Genomic DNA, 23,110 nt, shown 5'->3' on the forward strand with positions numbered 1-23,110 from the left:
ACAACAGAAATTTATTGCAAGGTATTTGTTCTCAAAAAAACCCAACAGAACAAAAGCTGGAACTCTTGCCTCTGAAGGAAGGGGGGAAGCGTGGTTGGACGTTAGCTAACAGGCTCATCCTAAGTCTCTGCCGCCGGCTCTTGTTCCAGAAAAGCACACACTTCTCCTCTAGCAAGCGCCCTGCGATGGGGACTGCTACATTGTGCTCTAATATATTTTTTTGAGTTCGTGAAAAAACAAACGTGGGTTTTCATTTTCCATCTCACTCTTATAAAAATCGTATAGATCCAACCTGACATAAGTGCTCGAGATTTGAAACCCTGCAAAGGGGAAGGAGCCAATTTATTTTTATCATCTCCCCATGCTACATGCAGTGAGCTCAACTGCACTGCAGTGAGATGGTGCCAGATAGAGAAACCTGTAAAAAATAAAAAAATTAAAAAAATTAAAAACCAGGCTGATAACTCGTTTGCATTAGATAAATTAGTTAACGGAGGGACATACTCGGAGGGACATACTCTCTGTGCTGTTAGCACTGAGGCAAGGGTCAGAGGTAGATACCCAGAGGGGCAGTAAGCGTTTTCTCAGCCTAATTCGTCTCTGCGGTAAACAACCACGCAGCACAGGTCTCTGTGCAGGACCCCCTATAAGCAGGACCCTTCTCATAGGTGGCCCCTAAGGTTTGGGGATCAGGGAGGTGGCTGTTTGCAGAACCACTTGTACCTTTGGAATGCATGCCTTATTTTACAGTCTCACAACATGGTATTAATAAATAATGCACCCCTTCATGATGATATCATCTCTGTATTAAAATTTGTTTTCTGCCTCTTTTCAGTGACCCATGTGCAGTAGAGAATTTGGCCTTGCCCAAAGAGGGCTCTGGCCTTTGCCCTCAGCTCCTGGGAGATAATCTATGTCATATCCAATAGAAATGTCTGTTTAGGGCAGGGGCTGGCCACACTGGATCCTAGGATGGGGCCAGCTGTACCCAACAGCCTTAGGTGCAAGTCTCAGGGGACTGGCTGTGCCAGGAAGGGCAATCATGTGAATTAGGGTGGGGGCTTTAGATCACATGGTATCAGTCCACCTGGAGTCTGAGTTCAACCGTGTGGGCAATCGATCGATCGATCAATCATGCCTGCACAATGGAACCACAATAAAAACTCTGGACATTGGAGCTCAGGCAAGCCCCTCTAGTTAGCAATACTCTCTGCACATTATCACACATCAGTGCCAGGACATTTATACGTCCGAATACATGAGAGAGGAGAACAGAAGCATTTGGAACCTTCCCAGACTCTTCCCTATGCATCTCTTTCTTTAGCTGAGTTTGAGTAGTATCCTTTCCCTGTAATAAATCGTGACCATAAGTATCCTTCTAGCAGATTATCAAATATGAGAGCAGTTTTGGGAATCCCCTGGACTTGCACCTTAGTTTGCAAAAGTATTTTCCCATATATTCATTATCTCACTTTAATTATCACAAATGTCCAGCGTTGTAGGCAGAGAAGGCAGAAATCCTCATTTTACAAACCGGAAAACTGAGATACAAATACATTAGATTTGCCCAAAGTCACATGGCTAGTGAATTTGGGGGCCATAACCTGAAAAAACATACCTTCTGACAATTTGTCCAGGGTTCTGTTTAATACATAAAAGGAAAGAGAGCAAGCGGAACATTTGGAACATGGGTCCCCCCAAAAAAAGGAAATCTCTTTATTATCTTTAATTTGTTAATGTTTAAAATTGTTTTGACTGTATAGACAATATTTGCAAATAAAATTTGAAGCTTAGAAAATGTGAGGAACTATTTAAAAGAAAGTAAAAATCACCTGTACTCCTGCCACAAAAGCACTATCAATATTTTTTATGCATCTCTGAGTGCATTCCAGATGCGTGCGCGCGCGCACACACACACACACACACACTCACACATTCCATTATAATCATTATGGCAGGCTTTTCCCACATACAAGTATACTGTGAGTGTTTCCCCATGTCACTGAAATTTTTAGAAAACACCATTCATAATGACTACATAACACTCCATTAGACGGTTGTCCAGCTACTTACTGAATCATTCCCTGTCTTTGGGCAATTAAACTGAAATGTATTTTTTTCCATGAATGTAAATATTTTTCCATGCTTCCACGGCTGCCTCAAGCCATAGTTATATAAGTGAGATTTCTAAATCAATGTTTATAAACACTTTGAGATTTCTTAATGCATAGTTCCAAACTGCCTTTCAGCAAAGTTGGCCCAATTTTCTCTCCCCATTGGCAGCATATTTGAGGGCCAGCCTCAGTCACTATTATAATGTTTTTAATCCTTAGCAACTAATAGCTGAAAAACAGTCTCCTATTGTTTTATTTAGAATGAATTATTAGTGAGGTAAAAATACATTTCATGGTTGTTTGCAATTTTAATGTCTTCTTTGCTCTAATTTTTGTCATGTCCTTTTTATATTGGGTTATTAACTGTTTATACTAATCATTTATTATTGATTAATCCATACAGTTTTCATTCAAATACTACAGTAATTCAAGTTAGCATCTAAACAGATTTTATGTTAACAGATATGAAAATAATAAGAGTGAAGAGTTTGGGAAGAACATACAGTAAGTATAATAATCACGTTATTGAAAACCACTTTTGATCTACTTTAACGTCTTATTTTGTAATTTGAAATGTTTAAATGATTCAACTACAAGAGCATTAAAACTCTCTGAATCATAAAAATGGCAAGATATTTTTATAAATATGATGAAAATTTGGCATGAAAGGCACTGAAACCACACTGGAAATATAAGCAAAACATGTAAACAGGCTATGGACACGGGAAGAAATAAATGTAAGTCAAGACATGCAAAATGCCAACAAATAAAGTAAATGCATATTAAAACATTAACGTACCATCTCTTGTTACATTTTGTAAACTGCATAAAAGCATTCTAGTGCTGTTGAGGATACAATGAAATGGTGCCCTTACCTAGGCAGTGACGGGGTAAAATTACTAAGTCAGGTTTGAAACACCATTGAGTATGAGTATCGAGAGCCACAAAGGGTTCTCATTCACCCGGATTAAGTGATCCAGGAAATCTATCTCAAAAGTATAACCTCAAATAATGGAAAAGATATATATACACACACAAAATTCATGCCATCATTATCACAGTGGTGGTGGACTGTAAGAAATACACAAGTCAAACAAAAAATAAACAAATTATGGCATAACTAACATGATGAAATATGGAACCATTAAAATACCATATCCGAACCATAGTGAGAGCTGTTACTACTTAGTGAACAATAACAATATCCACCTGCTTCACCTACTTGTTGCCACTTAATTGCCCACAACAATTGTTTTCTATTGTGATAAAATGCACATAACACAAAATTTACCATCTCAACCATTTTAAGTGTATAGTTCAGGGGTTTTGAGTACATCCACAATGCTGCTCAACCTTCACCACCATCCATCTGCCAAACTCTGTCATCCTCTGAAACTCTGCATCCATCAAACATTAAGCTCCCACTCCCCTCTCTCTCCCACCCTTGACAGCCACGTTCTACTTTCTGTCTCTGAGAATTTGACTGCCCTAGGGATCTCATATAAGTGGAATTATACGGTATTTAACTTTTTGTGACTTGGCATAATGTCCTCAAGGTCCATCCATGTTGTGGCATGTGTCCAAATTTCCCTGCTTTTTAAGGCTAAATGATATATATTTCAGCCTGTGTGTGTGTGTGTGTGTGTGTGTATGTGTGTACCACATTCTGTTTATCCATTCATCCATCGGTGGACACTTGAGTTGCCTCTACCTTTTAGCTCGTGTGAATAACGCTGCTATGGAAACGGGTATACAAACACGACTCACAACAATTTTGCAAGAGAGAGATATGGTCCCCATCTTACAGATGAGGAAACCGAGGTCTCTCCACAGGTGTTTCACAAACAACATTCCACAGCCATCAGTAGCAGGATCTGGTCATAAGTCAACCAGGTTTTAACCAAAGGTGAAGCTCGAGCTCAGAGTGTGACCGTGAGCCAGGCTGAACAGAGAAACCTGAAGCCACCAAGGGACAGCAAATGTCGCCCAGGCTGTGGCCCAGATGAGATGTCATAGCATTGCAGTAAGTGATTCTCAGGCTGTTGAGAAAATTGTACAGGGTTAGGCTATTGTTTCATGACAGGAAAGATTTCCACTCACCAGCAAACACCTCCAGACATAATCTGGCACTGATAAAATATTATTTGTGGAGCGGCTTAAAGAAGCCCGGTTGTTTAAGACAAACTCCCACCATTTAAATGCAAGATGCATTTGCATCCACAAACAGCGCAGAGATGCCCTTGCCCAGCTCACCTTTAAGTCTCTTTACTTTATTTCTCCGAAGTAAAAGAAGCTGTGTAAAAATACGCAGTGCAAATGATCAAAAGGATTAAAGGACTCAGAACCTCTTACAGAAAATGCCTGCGTGTTGCAGGAACTGGCCAGTGTGCCGGGCTAATTTCATTCCAGCACCCACCTGCAAATACTTTCTTGTGTTTCCAGAGATAAAAGGCCACAGCTTAAAAATACTTTGAGCTGTGTCTTCACATCACCTCGTGCAAATAGCACCATAGGTGTGACGTGCAAACGTGCTTGTTAAGGATTCACAGCTGCATTGTAGCTGCTTTAACATTGTTGCTCAGAAATATCTTGAAAGGGAAAATGGAGAGGGTGACTGTCTCTCTGAGCATTTCTCCCCGGTGCCTGGCCCCCCAGGCCCAGAGCGGCTCCTTTACCTAAATGAACACAGGCAGGTGGACACAGACAGGTTCGTTCCAAGGCAAAACTTCCAAGAAGGGACATATGGGCATGTTTTGAGAGCAGAAAAATCAGGCACTCTGGGGTCATCTGGCTATGTGGAACCCAAGTCATTCATGGAACCAGGTGCTTTAAAGAGAACCCCAAGATAAGCTGGTCAGTTTTTACGGTCCTACAGCACAGCCTCCTGTCCCATGGGGAAAACGTTACCTTCCATTCTTCCAGATTGGTGTGATTAGTTTTTGCGAGCGTCGGGCTGGTGGGGAGAGGAGAGCGAGCAGGAAGCTGGCTACCCGGTGGATGGAACAGGAGAGACAGCCGGAGAGCTCCAGCAAGACACTGAGCAGGTGGTGCAGAGGGGCAATGCTGCGTGCTGGTGGCGGGGCAGCCCCTCAGGAGCCAGACGGCCACAGCTGGAGTCCTGGCTCTGCCACTTGTCAGCTGAGTGACCTTGGCGGGGCCGGGGAGAGAGGGCCAAGCTGGCTCAAACCAGAGCTCCCTGGCAAATGAGCTGTGCCTTGCCTTGGGGCCACACCCATGCTTGGAGGCCCTTTATGGACCTCAGGGAGCGGGCCACAACCCCCCTGCGTTTGGACACAGCACTTTACGTTCTGCAACGTGCTTCTGGATCCATGGACTCATGCTGGTACCACAGCCACCTGGAAGGCTGTCGACGTGAATGTTATTAGTCCATTTTGCTGACAGGTAAGCCAAGCTCAGAGCTCGTAAGACTGAAGTGAGCCCAAACTTCCCACAGTCCAATGCACCCCCGTCCCCGCTGCCTGTTCCACACCTGTCCTCTCTGTCCTCTGCCCAGGGGCCCACAGGAGCCCCTGCCTGGCCCCAGGGCATCATCGGTGCGACCCCCGCCTCGTTTCCCCGCACTCTCCCCTGGTAGTCTACTCCCTTCACCCTGCAGCTCCCGTTACCCTCCGCCTGCAGCCGCCCCTCCCGCCACCTCCGGTCTACACCCTCCTCTGCCCTCAAGGTCCCCTCAGATCCTGCGTCGTCTAGGAGCTTCTCTGAATTTGGGACCTCGAGAGAGGCTCCACATGGCGGGACAGGCTCGGCCAGGGCATCCTACGGGAGCAGCTGTGCTCAGAGCTGGGCTCCTCCACTGAAGCACGTCCCCTGAGTCCCTCACGGGGTGGGTGTGCGGAGCAGAGGTGACCTGTGCAGCAGGCATGGCCCAGTAGCTGGCGCACAGAGGGGACCAAAACAATGATGTTTCCCTCCCCCGGTCCAGCCTCCCATGGGTTCTTTCTCCACACGGGGTCGGTCCCCGCAGTGTGACACTTGAGTGCTTGTTGTTTACAAGTGCTTGCTTAGTCTTCCCACACACACAGCTCACTACGTGATGAAAAGCAACCATGACAATGGCTCTTCTCTGCCGTCCCCAGGACTGGGCACATGATATGATCTTAATAAATACACAGGGGCCGGAGGGAGGATTTCTCATACTGGGTCTTCCCAGCACTTAGCCTCCATCTGGACAGGTGTGCGTGTGGACGCCAGCACGACGCTGCTCACCTGCCTAGTGGCCAGTGCCCAGGTGGGCCCACTCTGCTCTGATCCTCTGCCCCAACCACTGCGTTCTATGCAAACCTCACCACCTGTCCTAAAATGGACGCGGCCACTACCCAGGAAAGATCTTAGATGTGGCTAACACACCTGTAACACCTTCCTGTATGGGCCAACACGGTGTTTTATTTAATAGGAAATATTTATTGAATGTTTCATGCATTGTGCTCAGTGTTGAGTGCTGTGTGGTGACAAAAGTTAATATGGTGACAACATTTTACCATGGGCATTGCCTGTAGTCTGAGTCCAGGTAAGGAACTGCACTTTAAACTCAAAAGACCCAGTCTATTTTATTTATCCTATAGGCAAGAGGGAGGGGATAAGTGAGTTACAGTGATTTTTTTTTCATTAAATAATAACCATTCTTCAACTTCCCTCATCCTTTCCCTGCCGAACCGTTAAACCAAATCAAAGAGCACGCAAAAAGATCCAGGTGTTTGAAGGGAAAAAGGGGAGAGGGTGGGTGAAAAATACCTCCCCTTTTCCCATACAAGATTCAAAACACTACCTTCCTCTTGCTAATTAACTACAAAGAAGTAAGATGTCAGCTCAGTTTCATCTCCAGCTCCTGCAGATAGAAAATGTGATTTCCAACAATGTACTCATTATAAAAAAAAAATCCTAATACATCAAAATTGGATGCCCTGTGGAGTTCATTATAGGATTTGAGGAGTGTCTATACTGTCATTTTATCTTGGCTTTTTTTTTCTTTTGTCTCATCAGTCACTTAAAGTGTCCAACGAGAAACATAAGCTGTAAAAAGCATCCTGTTGATTGAAAAGTAGAAAAAAATACTGTTGGAGCACTCGCGATGTTTTGGGGGGCCCATCATGGGGAGACGTGCTGGGGAATTTGTAATTCTCCGGTGTATACTTTATATGGTCACTTCCTTCAGAGATGATGCTCTTGGAGGAGTGCTATACACAGTTGAATACTTGATCAAGAAAAGTCTTCAAGAAAGCAGTCAACTACACTCATTAATTCTTTGAGCCACTGGAGGTTTTCACTGCTACAAAGGTAACTAGCAGGGAAAAGCACGTAACTAGGGTAGCAGTGAACCGCTCACTAGTTTCTGTACCCAACCTGCTGATTACAGAGGCTGGCTTGACCCCCAGTGCCAACACTCTGAGCTGGTTTTTCCACTATATTAAGCTTAGGAAAGGACCAATGTGTTTGGGCTGATTAAAGCCCATCTTCTAGACTGGCACTTATTCCTGCCCTGCCATGAACTAGGCATTATGAGGTGCTAGCAAAACCAAGCAGGGATCACGGTACCCTTGCGGCCAGGACAACACACATAGTCGTATTCAATGGCTGATTCATAGTAGCAAGGGTATTGCACACTGAGAAACCATGACTCCTTGGTGCTACTAAATCATACACCAAGTTGAAAATGAAGTTTGCGTGCGTCTTGAGGTCAAATTATTTGCTTAATTCAGGTGATTCAGCAGGTGGCAGGGCCCGGTAGGTTTGATTCCATAATCTCGTGCCCTCTCCCTACACACATGGGAGCTGAGCCACTAAATTATTGCTACCAGTGACTGTCCACAGATCCAAATTCAGCTGTCATTTGATCGATATTGGGAATCTTTCTGCCTTGATTAGCAGGTCTTTGATGACAGCCAGTAATTAATGTAGGAGCCCAAAGATAGGCCCTGAGGAACACACCGAACGTTTCAACAATGAAGTGCTGAGAAACTGTGCCAAGGGCGTTGGCAATACAGTGAGAATATTTGATTTGGATGAATTACTTAATTTCTCTGCATCTCAGCTTCCTTGTCCACACAACAGTTATAAAAATGCCAAAAAGGCACGCTGTCAGGATTACATCATGTATGAGCACACGTGCACACATGCACACACACATGTGCACACACACAGAGGTTTTGTTAACTATAGAGTCCACTCATGCCTAGTTTCGCTGCTCATTCTCTCTGTCCCAGCCTGACGAGGCAGGAATCCAATAAATGTCAGCCTTGGGCTCGGCTCCGTGCACAGCGCTAAACCAATAACATGAGAAATCCAGAGATGCGCAAACCCTGAGCCTGCTCTGGGGAAACTCACTCAAACACTAACAACGTGAGACAGAAAGCGTTTGGGGCCACAGGAGAGTAGGGAGGCGCTTCGCAGTCTGCGGGGGGAAGAGAGCAGAGAAGATTTTGTAGACGGGTCTAACTGCACGGTGAAAAACGGGTGCAATTTAGACGCACAGAGCTGGGGGTGAGGGTGTTTCAGGTGTTGCAAACAAGCACCAGGACACAGTGGACACAGAGGAGGAAGTCACAGATTGGACAGGATGGCTCAGAGGAGCCGACCCACACCATTCCCCCTGGCGAACATGGTGGCTGTCGTCACAGCAGCAGAACGTCAGCAGCTCTCTCTGGCACGCCTCACCCTCTGCGCCACCGCTCAGGGACACGCTTACCACGTCGGTTGTGTTTGTTCCCAGACTTGTTTAGACCAATGGCACTTTATCTTACAATCAGAAGATTTAATTAGATATCACATACAGAATAAAAGTGGAAAGAGAAATAAGCTTTGTTTCTATTAAAAATTAATTTTTAATTTTGTTTTTAAAAAGAACAAAAATTCTGTCAACAGCAACATGGATGAGCTTAGAGGACGTTATGTTAACGTGAAACAAGCCAGGCGTGGAAAGACAAATAGTGCATGTTCTCACTCATTCGTGGAAGCCAAAAGAGTTGATGTCGTAGCATCGGAGAGTAGAATAGTGGTTACTAGAGGCTGGGAAGGGTAGTAGGACGTGGGGGAGAGGGAGAACTCTCAAGCTGCAGATACATCAGTAATGATTTCTGTGCTGTGTTCCCTGTCTCGGCCCTTCTGCAAACTGCGGACAACCGTACTTGCCAGGCACTTACCGCAGAGGCCGGGGAGAGGATCATGTTTGCAAAGCTTGTTAGTTTTTGTGGATGAAAGGTCTTTGATTAGTACAAATTATAAATTATGACTATTCATTAGAAAGGACAAATGAATTATTTCAGCTCCTAATGCGTCGCTGACATCCACGCGCTCTTGCACACAGAGGGAAAGTCAGAAAGAACACACCCTGTTCACAGCACCGCCATTGTGCGGAACCGTAGCCCTCCACCTTAGAAAGAACACTTCAGAGCAGCCTGAAAAACCCTGAAAAGTCAGTCCCATATTTCTTTGTCCCTTTATCTAAAAAGCAGGGGAAAAAAATATAATTAGAAATGTGGCTAGGAAGCCGTCACCATTGTGCTTGGTGATAAGCTTCAGATGTTTGCATCCCAGCTCAATAATAGCCGCCGTCTTGATCAGCGCCCTTTACAAAGCAGGCTGCTACTTCACAGGCAGGGTGGGGTCAAGGTTTCCGGCTCGGAGAATAAAGTAAAATTCCCCAGAGGAGCCACTCCGCAGAACCGGTCATTGTGTAGGTTTGATACCGTTTTCCCCTGTAGCACATGCCAGAAATCATCTCTTAAGGACCATTACTCAACTCTCGCGTTTCTCTGAGGTGTGTTTTATAGGGGGTACTGGCTCCTGCGTTCACCGCACGCGCATTGTTCCAGGAGCCTGCCTTCACAGGGCCACCCCGTCGGAGCCACGCGCGCTCGCTAGCGCAAGGGCTGCCACCTGTCAAGGCGGTGGCGTCCCGTCCGTGTGTAGGTGGTTACCTGCGAGGACGGGAGCTGGAGAACTACGTTCATGCCGGTCTTCTCCGTCCATTTTCATTACATCAGTCATTTTGGATAAGCACGTTAAACTTTGTGACTCAACATTCCCAGCGGTGGGGAGGGGTCCCCGAGAGCGAATAGGACTTGGCACATACAGATCTAAAGTAAGTAGTTTAGAGCTACTGCAACTTATTAGTGGTTTCAGTAGAAACTGTTTTTTCTGTGGTTTAACAAACAGTGTCATGGAGATAAAATTCACATCCTATACAATTCACCCATTTCCAGTGTACAATTCGATAGTTTTTAGCATATTCAGAGTTGGGCAACCACCACCACCATCAATTTTAAAACACTGTCATCCCTCCAAAAAGAAAATCCATACACTTTCGCTAACCCTTCACCTCCTGGTCCACGGTAGTGACTAATCTAATTTCTGTCTCTATAGATTTCCCTACTCTGCACATTTCAAATAAACAGAATCGTATGCTATGGGGTCCTTCGTGACTGGATTCTTGCACGTGCTCTTCAATGTCAACCACGTTGCTGCACACGTTAGTTCATTCCGCTGTATGCATACACTATATTTTATTCATTCATAAGTTGATGGACATTTGGGTTGTTTCCACTTTCTGGCTATTAGCAATAGCCACATATTGCTGCATGAACATTTGTGTGCAAGCTTTTGTGTGGACACAGGTTGTCATTTCCCTTGAGTATCTACCTAGGAGTGGAACTGCGGGGTCAAATAGTGTACTAACTCTACATTCAACCTTTTGAGGAACTGCCAGACTGTTTCCCAAGGTGACTATGCTACACTATTTTCCCTTCACACCAGCAGCATATGAAGGTTACCTTTTTTTAAGTTGTCTACGTTAAGACTGTTAGATGTCAATATCAAACAGGTAACTTTAAAAAAGTTAAATAACTCAAAAGTGAAAAAACACCACAATGAAAATACTTAAAACTGAATTATTAATATAATGAAAATACTATTGGGATACAGCAACAGAAATTTATAAATTCAGTTATATTATGAGAAAGAAGCAAAAAGTAAAAAATGATAACAAACTAACAAGTTAGAGAACAGAAGAACAGAAAGATATTTGAAGGATGGGACCAAAAGGGGAAAGGGAAAAGTAATGAAACACGAAACAAACATTCTATAGAAAGGATCATGAAGCCGAAAACTGATCAAGAACAAAAAGAGAAAGCACAAATAGAATTATATTACACATAAAATGCGGCCATAAGCACAGATGCTGCAAAGGTTAAAAAGATGAGAAAACACAGTAACAACTTCATGCCAAAAATTTCTTAGAAAACTGTAACTTTCCAAAATGGACCCAAAAAGAAGGAAAAAAAAGGCTGAATTATTATCATTTTTAACAGGGTCTTTTTCTGTTGCCCCAGCTAGAGTGCAGTGGCATCATCTTAACTCACAGCAACCTCAAACGCCTGGGCTCAAGTGATCCTCCTGCCTAAGCCTCCCCAGTAGCTGGGAATATAGACATTCACCACCATGCGTGGCTAATTTTTCTATTTTTTTGTAGAGACAGGGTTTTGCTCTTGTTCAGGCTGGTCTTGAACTCCTGGCCTCAAGTGATCCTCCTGCCTCAGCCTCCCAGAATGCTAGGATTGCAGGCGTGAGCCACTGAGCCCACCCTGAATTATCTTTAATAACTACTTAAAAAATTGGATTGTTAGTAAACAAACAAACAAACAAAAAACACTTTCCAAAAGGAAAATATCAGGTCTAGTTGGCTCTAAAGGTGAATTCTTATAGGACATTTGAGAAACAAATTAGCCACATCTTGTAGGAACTCCTCAAAATGATACAAAGAAGAGGTAACATTCCCACCACATTCTATAAGACCGGTACAACTTAATACTAAAATCAGATAAGGACAGTGCAAGAAGAGGAAAATTACAGGCTAATCTCATTGATGAGCAAACTGCAGAACCGCAAACTGAACCCAGCAATGTATCTCAAAGCTAAAACTTCATGCAACTTGGGTTTATCCCCCAAAATGTAAACAAGATCATGACAAGAAATTTTTCATGAAAATTGAAAAGCTGACTCTAAAATGTATATGGGAAGCAAAGGACTGAGCATGGCAAGACTCTCCTACAAACTAGTGGAAAACACTTGCCTTGTCAAGCATGTAATTAACGAGTCAGACAGTGCACGGATGCAGTGATGGCGAAATCAAGCTGAGAAACAAAGCAATGAGCCCAGGAAGAGGCCCATGCAAGTATGAAAATGTAGTTTATGACAGAGGTTATATGGTAGATCCCTGGAAAAACTGATCATTCATAAAGACAAAAACAAAATTTGGTCCCCACATAATGAACAAAAACCAATTCTATGTACATTAAAATTTTTATTGTAAAAGGCAAAACTCCTTCTGTCTTTTAGAAACCAACAGAAGGGAATATATTTATGGTCCTGGGTTAGGGAAATACTTCTAGGCAATATACAACATGTACAAACTATAAAGAGAAAGATTAATAAATTCGACCACATTAAAATCAAGAACTTCTTGATTTTAAGGCGCAATAAAGAATTTTAAAAACGAAATTCACCCAAGATGAGAAAATATTTGTTATGCATATAACTGTCAAAGGATTAGCAGCCAGAATATATAAAGAACTCCTTAAAATCAAGAAGGAAAAGACAAAAATCTCAATAAAATAATTAGTAAAAGATCTACCTGGATTTTCACAGAAGAGAAATACAAATAAGCCAACAAATATATGAAAATTATTTCTATCTCATTAGTAATCAAGAAAATGCAAATTAAAACCACAATGAGATACCATTTCATACCATAAAGTTGGCAAAAAAAAAAAATTACTATCTGAAATAGGAACATCCTACCTTAGAAATCAAAGGCTGAGATACCTACAACCCACAGGAGCCCCGAGACACACTCGCACACAGGCGCCAGGAGACAGGTGCAAGGCTGTTTAAGCAGCATTGTTTACAATAGAAAAAAATGGAAACAACTCAATGTCCATCTATAGAAAAACAAAAATAATAAATTGTAGTACGGCCATACAAAACAGCCATCAGCAGAAAAAAAAGGAATGAACTATTGTTACGTGAGTCCACAGAGAGGACTCCCAGGAACAAAATGTTGAGTGAGAAAAATAATTTATGTAAGGATACATACAGGATGGTACCACGTATAAAATGGTCCGAACAGGCAAAATTAAATAATGCATTGCTTTGGGATGCACAGACACATGGCCAAACTACAAAGAAAAGCAAAGGGACAATAAATAGCACATTCAGAGAGTGGAAACCGCCCCACCATTATGGGCGAAGTTCTAGTTCTTACAGTGAGTGATGGGTTCATTTTTATTAGGTTTTGCACCTTACTTATTTATTTTTCCCAGAACTGAGATATAGAAGGAAGGCTGTGCAATTTAAATTCACTTTATTGAACCCCTTTCATGAATCAAACACCTAATTTTCTTTAAAAATAAACACCTGTAATTTCCCTAGACGATCAGTCTTATATCTGCTCTTACCAAAAGAAACTGAGTATTGACCTTTACCGTTCATTTTAAGAGCAAGTTATTCCCAACATCTCACCTGTGCATTTAACGTCATTATATATACAGATACACAAGTTAATTACTAGTCTACTAAGTTGAAGTTATGCCATACCAGTCTAGAACTGAAAATAATCATTTTCATTACAGAGGCCGTGATGCAAACCTTTTTTCCCCATCTTCTGTTAAAATTTACCCTTCGGAAGCCTTAGTAAATCATAGAGCCTAAAACGTGACTTAGGGGTCGTTCAGTGATTCCGGGAGGGTCTCTGCTAGGAAGTTAACTAGGATTGCTTTCCGCAGTAAACTCTAAAATGAAGTAGGAAAATAAACCACAGGCAATGCCCTCGTGGGATGACTGGATTAATTAAAAAATCAGACCTTGAGATGGCAGTTGTGCTGCTGGTGGCTGCTGAGGTCCAAAGACCTCCAGGTGAAGGCCTTCCGAGGGTAACCCCATCCTCTTCCTCCAACGGGCCTGCTTCGGGCCAGGACGCTCTGAACGGGAGGGAGGGCGTGGCTGGCCTCCCCACACTCTGCTTTACCCACTTTCTCCCTCACTCTGACCTCTCCACGGTTGGGCCCAGAGAGAAAGGAGATGCGGGAGAGAGAGCCCAGCTGTACGTGGTGGGTGACATTTGTGTGTGCCAGTGGTCTGGGCTGAATAACCGTGTTCCCCAAATATCTGCAGCTGTTCCCACTTCCCATTAACAAGGTGGAAGGGCTGGCCCAGGATTGGCTGATGGGAGAAACCTGGGGCCCAATCTTCCCAAGGCGGCAGCTGAGCCGCGTTCTGTTTTTCAATCCCAAGCATCTGAGGTCTGTGCCTTCCAGGCAGCGGAGGACACGTGCACGCTCCTGAGACCGAGTTCTAAACGCACGGACCTTTGAGAGCCTGACCCAGCTACGGGTTCATAGAGCAACTCAGGGAAATGGGAGGCAAATGATGAATTTTTATTACCTTTTTGAATGATTTTAAAGCACATTTTAGTATCTGTGGGGAATGATGCAACGCTCCAACATCACATCTGCGCTGTGTGCGCCCATCTGCCCTCCCCACCAGCCTCTCCTGCTACTTCTCCCCAAGGGCATCCTCTCCTGACACTGCTCCTCACGCATGTCCGTGTGTCCGATGCTTTGATCGGGCTCACCTCCGCCCCGCCACCCTCCGTCTGCACCCTCCTGATTCCAGCCAGAAATCAGCTGTCACTCCTCTAGATTCTCAGAGCTCTCCCCCTGGACCTGTCTTGTGGCCCTCAGCACTTTCCACCTTAAATCAGCATTACCTTCTCTGCTCTCCTAGATGATAAGCTACTTGAATTACAACAAAGGTATGTCTCACAGACCTCTGTCCCCTTCATGGCATCCACACTGACAAGTAGGTAGAATGCCATTCAACAGATGTTGAAAGAATTTTTGTGAACACGTGTATTTTAACAATGCACGTAATTTATTCTTCAGAGATGGCAGAGACTGACAAAGAGGGTTTACTCACACATCTGATTTATAGGTTTGATTTTACAGTTATTTTGCAGTAAAACAAAGTCATGATTTTTATGGGGTTTTTTTTCAGAAAGTAAAAATATGCATAGAAATGCTTAGAAACATATTTTTAATCTGTGAGTCCTCATTAGCAAATCATATCTTTATATCAAGTCTATCATAATGAGGAAGACAAATTAGATCATCTAATAGCAACGCTTCTCTTGTGGCCCAGCCATTATTATGAAAAGGTTTGTGTTTTGTTACATTTTTATTTTGTTTTAACTTTTGCATGGTAATTGGATGGAATGTTTAAACATCTATACAGCTACTTGCTTATCCCTCTTGCAAAGTCTCAGAAGCATACTTTTCATCTACATTGATGTCTCTAAGTACCAAAACTCCTGTTCCATTTAAAATTTTTTTTTTTGTTTTTATGGAGATTGTTTTTAGACATATACCTTCAAATGAAACAGGATTAAGAAAAAGGAACTTTGGTTTATGTGTGTATGAAATAAAAACCATAGGAAAGGAACACATCTGGGGTTTTAGATACACACCAATAACCATCCATTTAAGTAGGATTTTCCTAAACTTGCACGATCACTGTACTTTGTGGTCAGCCAAGTGCTGCCACGCGGTCTGGCGGATGCTGCTGGCTGTCCACCCAACAGCTGTCCACCCCCCATGTTGTCCTTGCTTCTAGAAAAGGAGCTTGGGTCAGGAGTCAGGCAGTTGGTAGTTCAGGGCAGGCTGGGTCCCTCTGATGTACCACGGGATGTCCTGACTGTTCTAACTATTCGTGGCCCTCTCCTTCCCTTTCTCAGTGATTGGTTTAGGCGTGGGCACATGAAATAATTCTGGCCAATGAGATACACAGGGTTGCCTGCTGGGGGTACTCCCAGAAAACTCTTCTCCTTCTTACAAAAATGACACAACAATGGAGCATGAACCCTCTTTTCTTGACAATGGACACGGATGTTGCAGACGCAATGCCCGGAACTGTGGCAGCCGTCCAGGGCCAAGAGGAGACGTGCCAAAGCGGGGATGGCTCTGGGTAGAAAGAGAGGAAGAACCTGAATTCTTGATGATTTTTTTGAGCTACTGAATTAACTACCCTGGAACTTCCTCACTTTTAATTATGTAAAAAAGTACATGTTCCTATTCTTAAGCCAATTTTGGTTGAGATTTCTGTTACTTGCAGCCAAAAGTATTCTAAATAATCTACATGTTGGATCTCATTAAATCCTCACATCAGTGGTGTGAAGCAGGCTTTTTTTTTTTTTTTATTTTTTTTGTAAAATGAAGCAAATGAAATAGCAAAAAGTTAAATGGCTGTGCCAAGGTCACATGCCTGTAAATGGCCTAGCTGGATCTGAAACCGGGTCTGATTCCAAATCTGGTGTTTCTTCCAGTGAAACCTGATATCTCTCTCTCTCTCTCTCTCTCTCTCTCTCTCACACACACACACACACACACACACACTAGAGCAAGAGAACATACCGTCAAATCCTACTGACATCCTTAGCAAGTCCATGGCAAATAGCATCACAGAACTAGACTAGCCGCTGAGTACGAGCGCTAGTTCTGTCAGAGAGTCTGTGATTATGGTGGAACCACTTAACATGTCTCAATTATGAGACTCATAGTCTTCGTCTATAAACCGGAGCAAGAGAATTTGAGACACACATCTGAAAATATGAAGCGCTGCCACTTGTCCACAACGATCTGGCATTGTGGGAGACACGACAGACCAGACACTAGCTTGTCCCTAAGAATCTGTTTGTCTGAGACTCTGAGTCATAGATACTTGAAACAGCTGCAGAAGCACACGCAGGACGACATCACGCATTCGCGGATATGATGTCGGTGATAGCGTAATAGATGCTAAACACAGCACAGGATTCAAGAGTAGTAAGGACCCCACAATCAGGTGTCAAATGTCACTCAATAGCCACCAAAATATGTCATGTCTCTGGGTATTAAGTTCAACCATATGAAACTGTTACTATTCAACCATTTTTTACTACGAAAATGGCAATTTTGTGCATTTCATCCTTACTAGGCCTGGGGATGCATCAGGAAAAAAGGGCAGCATTGGATCAAACTGGGGAGTCAGAGATGCAAACCAGCCACGCAATACAAAGGAGGGGTGCTGGTGGGGTAAGAGCACAAGGGTGGGGGAATACTGGACCCAAGCTTGTGGGGACAGGAAAGGTCACCCAGAAGTGGAAATGCCTCAGTTGAGATGTCAAAGGGAATTAGCTTTGGTATTGCAGATTTCTTAAACCTCTGAGAAGTATGTTTCTAAAATGGATGTTTACACTTCCCTATGTTCACCCATTACATGTATCTGCAGAGCTGGCTATTTTATATTAATTAATTCCCTTAACAGAGTTATGTTCAGTAGCTATGTGGAAATCATGCAATGCATGCTTTAATCATCACCCCATCCATTAAGGTAAGAATTATTATCCCTACTTTTACTAATGAAGAGACAGGCTCAGACACCCAAGATCATGTAGCCACTTAGTAGCGGAGCCTGGTAAAAATTATGGTAGGAAACAACAGCATAGTGTGATCCCCATACAACCCATGACCTCAATTCCCTTTCCTCACTTTCCACCCCTCACAAAAATCAACTCCAACAAAGGATTCTTAAAATAATGATGAAAAGTGCTACCGTTCTTAAAATGATGGTGAAACAATGGTGGAATAATACTTAAAATAATGGTTATTTCATGCAAATCAAAACCACAATGAGATATCACTTAACTCCAGTGAGAATGGCCTTTATCAAAAAGTCCCAAAACAATGCATGTTGGCATGGATGCGGAGAGACAGGAACGCTCATACACTGCTGGTGGGACTGCAAACTAGTGCAACCCCTGTGGAAAGCAATGTGGAGATACCTTAAACAGATACAAGTAGACCTACCATATAATGTTTTAAAATACATATTAGCATATGCATTACCTCACATACTTATTATACAGAGCTTTTAATGCAAAAAAATATTGTGCCAATAAGTAGCCAAAGAACTATAAATTAGAGGGCCATTTATTTTTGAGAAAAATGAGCAATTAAAACTATATGCGGCCGGGCGCGGTGGCTCACGCCTGTAATCCTAGCACTCTGGGAGGCCGAGGTGGGCGGATCGTTTGAGCTCAGGAGTTCGAGACCAGCCTGAGCAAGAGCGAGACCCCACCTCTACTAAAAATAGAAAGAAATTATATGGACAGCTAAAAATATATATAGAAAAAATTAGCCGGGCATGGTGGCTCATGCCTGTAGTCCCAGCTACTCGGGAGGCTAAGACAGGAGGATCGCTTGAGCTCAGGAGTTTGAGGTTGCTGTGAGCTAGGCTGACGCCACGGCACTCACTCTAGCCTGGGCAACAGAGTGAGACTCTGTCTCAAAAAAAAAAAAAAAAAAAACTATATGCAATGATACTGAGCTATTTGAGGCTCTTTGACTTCTGGAAATGACCAGATTTGACCCAAATATCAGTAAATCTGGTCACTTATACTGTCCCCTTTGTGCAGGGAAAAAGCAAGAAGACTGCTTTGGAACCAGACCCAGTGAATCATACTTTTCAAATGGGGTAAGAAACCTTAGAAGTTGGAACTATAGAATAATAGAACGAGAAGGGATTTTAGAAAGTTTCTTCTGCAATTTCCTAATTTTAGAGATAAGGACACAGGCACAAAGAGGTCGAGTGACTTTCCAAGGAAACGTAGCTCTTTGGTGAGAAAAAGTAGAATAACTCCAGGTTTGCTGGCTCCCAGACCCGTGTTCCTTGGCTCTGATGACATAGAAGGAAGATCAAACTGCACTTCAGAAAAATACCTGGACATACACCTTCATTAGCTGAATTATAGGAAGGAGGAAAAGTGATTAGAATTATTACCATCTTAAATTTGCCAGGAAAATTTTATAAGAATAATTTCATTGAGCTTAAAAAATTATTGAGGACATGTTTAAAACATTGCCCTAATTTCTTCTGCTATAATCCACTGCCGTTATTATAAAAATCTAGGTCTCAAGTAATGAGGTATATACTTTCTTATTTAGACGAGCTAACAGATTATTTATAATCATCAGAATGATTATACACATCCAATTACACAGAGGGGAAAAAAACTCAAATCCCTTTTAATTCTACCTTTCTTAACCCTGAAGGATATTTCTTCCAGATTTCACCAGCTGATACAATTCAGATGAAAAAAAGATCCTTTCTTTATTACTTAAAGGGAGCTGTAAATCAAACGTAGACCTCAGGGGGGGTGGGGACAAAGAAAGAGAAAGAGGGAGGGCTCATTTGCTTATTAGGTTTCCATAAAAAATTAAGAATAACAAGCAGATCTCAGTCTGCCCACGACGGAAGCCTCGTATCAGTTGCTCCTGAAACACCGAAGGCTCGTCTTGCAGACGAGCGGCAATCAGCCCAACTCTCCACTGTCTCGCGGAGCTGTCTCGCACAGCTACGAGATGTTATTAATAAAGGACGAGATGGCTACAAATTAAAGCAAGCCCTGCTTAATCACATTAATCCAGAGCAAGTCAAAGGCTTCAATTTTCGAAATAATTTTGGGCTTAATGCCTTGGAGATGGGCAGACTGTTCCATTGAGGCAGCAGCTGGTCCAATTTAAGCTGCATTGTGAGGCCGGGATTGTCAGGTCCTTACAGAAACAAGGAAGCCTGACAGTTTTCAGGATGCGACCAAAACTGCTGAGACAAAGGAAATTGCAAGAAATTGAAAGGGCCCTGTAACAATTACAAGGCAGCCATGGCGGGGGGATTATATATGATTAACCGACTCGCGCTGTCGGGACGGGGCGGCGTGCGTTTTCTGCCACTGCACCAGGCCACAGAGCCCCAGACAGCTGCTGCAGGAAGCCACTATGCCGCGTTACCGACTAGAAAAAAGCCTGTCTATAGAGACACAGAGTAACCGCCACCATGGGCGTCACCTTACGTATGTTGCCTGTCTCCCCGACAGGGACGGTGGCCGCAATGACCACCGGGCAGCACTGTGCCCAGACAGGACAGAGGAGCCTGCCCAGCACCAGCAAGCACACACTGGCCAGCACTGGAGCGACAGAAGGGAACTAAACCCAGAGCACCAGAGGATAGGTTTGCAGCAGTGGGATTTTGATTTAGATGAGGAATTATCTTAATGATCTTCTATGCAACGAAAATAAAAAGGAGGTTAAAAGACAAACAAGTTCCAGGCTGTGGATGAAGAGAACTAATTTCCTGCTCCAGGTGTGCAACCTTGCCTGTGTGATTCTGGGCAACTCACGGGACCCTCTGGGCCCTGCTTTCTTCGTGAATTGAAGGTTCCCAGCTTCATGTCACGCAGCTTGTGACAGCGATGACCAACTGCACATTCCCCACGGCATCCTTGCACTCACGTACGTTTCCCAACTTGGTGGGAGACACCGTGGCATAGAGGTGAAGGGCACAGACTTCGCCTTCCTAGTCCCACCTCTTACTAGTCACTACGCTCGGTGTCATTGTCATTACTGATTTCACCACTGAACAACGAAGAGGCCCTACGGAGGCAATGCTTTTCACGGTTTCATTTCGGTCGTAGAACTCCAATGCTGAACAATTCCCATGTGTCAGAAAAGAAAATACACCCAGTAAAACAGCAAAACCAGCCCATTAATCCTCAGACAAGGCTTGAACTAAGGAAACAGAACACAGAATCATGAAAGACCCAATCCTCGTCTCAGCTCTCCTGCTTGGACAACTGCACGTTGCATTTCCGAAACTTCAGACTTGACTAGGTCTGGAATGACCCTGGAGTCATTTGGTTTATTGCATAATATGTTGTGTTTTCTCGTTTTAATGCCTTGGTCATAGGTGGTTTTATTCGGTCTCTTTGCTGATATTACGGCTATCTTGTTTGGCATAAGAAAACTTAGAATATAAAAGGCAGAAAATAAAAATTATTCTAATATTTAAACTGACTAAAAACAAATGCATTTTATGCCAGGTCTTTGATTAATTCCAATATTAACGTCATAGTCCTTGGAAGCCAAACAATAAACACTGGCCCGAATGACATGAGTTTTAATTGAGTGAAATGATTTCGCTGAGTTTTAAAGCAACTCAGAAGAGGACAGATGGGTGGACGGATAGGTGGAAGGGTAGACAGATGGACAGGCGTATGGATAATGCATGGATAGGTAAATAAATGGGTGGTCTGACCTTTAGACATGCAGGCACACCTCGCTCTAGGTAACAGAGGTGTGCCTGAAAAGTCCGGAGCTTCTCCAGACTGGAGTGGACCTTGGCATCACCCAGTTCAGCTCCTGTCCCAGCTGTAACCCCACAACTTGACAGAGGATGACCGGAGCCTCTGCTCCATCATTCTTAGAGTCAGGGGACCAGCAGCATTGGAGATATACATCCAAATTCCCCCTGGTATGCCAACACCTGCCTCCCTATAACTGTCCCTCGTCTTGTTCCCTCTGAGCAACACCTAACAGTGATTTCCTCCCTCCCGTAGCTGCTTTTCAAATATTTGAAAACAACTACCATGCTCCCCTTGCCTACCACGCATACCCAAGCTTTTGACTTAGCATTTGGAATTCAGCTTTCATAGCAGGTTAGACAGCCTTTGAATTTAACAGCAGTGCCAGCGGTTAATTCCTTGCCTCTCAGCTCCCAACCTGCCCTTCTTTCCCTGCTCTGGGATAATGGAGGTGGGCCTTGTAAACAGTCTCCTTCGCCAGATGCCAACGCCAACGCTTGGCAGCAGAGGGCGCTGCAAGGACACACAGGAGGAAGGAGATTCTCCCCCTCCTGGTTCCCAGGGGCTTCCTTCACCAGACCCCTGCGGGGTACGACTCTCTCCCACCCTCCCCTCCTGAAAAGCAGCTGCCTCCCACTAGGCTCAGGTGGGCCTGTTAGTGTAGCTGCTGCCTCGTCTGCAGGGAGGAAGCTGCCAAATCCAACTGCAGGTGCCAGGATCGTACCGCAAGCCTCCAGCTCGCATTTCTCAGGATCTGCTTATATGAATTTGAATAGCTTGTGTTATCTGCAAAATAACCCAAACAGATACAGTATATATGTCTACTTCCATTGAGAACACATTTATGTAGTCCATGATAATAATATAAATATTGTTTGTTTATTTATTGAAAAATTTTGATATAGTTATACAGGAAGAGAGGAGAGAAGATGGTGGGAGGCAGCATAAGAAAGCTAATTTCTAGCTATCGTTGATGATTATAATATTAACTATTACCATTATTATTATTATAAAACTTGCATGGCTTTTACTACCTACCAAGCACTTTACATATAGTAGTAACTCATTTAATCATTACAAGAATATTGTGGGAGAGGGAGGATAATATTATTTTCCCCATTGTACAAAAAATGAATTGAAGCAGAGCAAAAGCAAATTAACCTATCCAAAGTTGTACAACTACTAGGGGGTGAGAGTAATTAATGTCTGAAATGGGTAAACTGAAGAATAGAGGTAGAAATGTATTGTTTCAAGATGTGGATGTTACTAGTAGATGCAGCAGCTAAAATAAAGGAGACTTCCAAAGAGCAGCTTTTAAGGTAATGTAGAACAAGGAAAAGAAATACTGTTTTATTTTAAATGCGAGTTGATTTTTAACCATGTGCACATAAAGTTTGATAAAATAATTAATTCACCACAACTTAGCCTAAAATTCAAACAGATTCTATTGAGTGCTAACTTGATCATACCTATAATCTCAAATCTGTGTGCAAATTGTTTTTAAGAATGAACTTGACAACTATTTTGCTTTTACGGGGTCTACTTTTTAATAGACCATCATCCTTCATGGTTACTTAGATCAATCCTGAAACCCATCGTCTTCCTACGGTCATAGTTAAATTTGGAACATTAATATGTGATATTTTCTAGCTTTTGGAGTTTCTCCTAAATTTATAGCAGATGTGATCATTCATCCATTCCTTCACTCGACATTTATTTGATACCTGTTCAATGCCAGGCCCTAGTCTAGTCCTTA

General features: G+C 43.2%; 1 protein-coding gene across 5 annotated transcripts in view; it reads right to left on the reverse strand.

Annotated features, from left to right (window-relative positions):
- Positions 1-23,110, reverse strand: part of MSRA (methionine sulfoxide reductase A) — a 286,825-nt gene that overhangs the window by 100,774 nt on the left and 162,941 nt on the right. The window lies entirely within an intron of this gene.

Source organism: Eulemur rufifrons, chromosome 12 (assembly GCF_041146395.1).
Source record: "Eulemur rufifrons isolate Redbay chromosome 12, OSU_ERuf_1, whole genome shotgun sequence".
Lineage (NCBI taxonomy): Eukaryota > Metazoa > Chordata > Mammalia > Primates > Lemuridae > Eulemur > Eulemur rufifrons.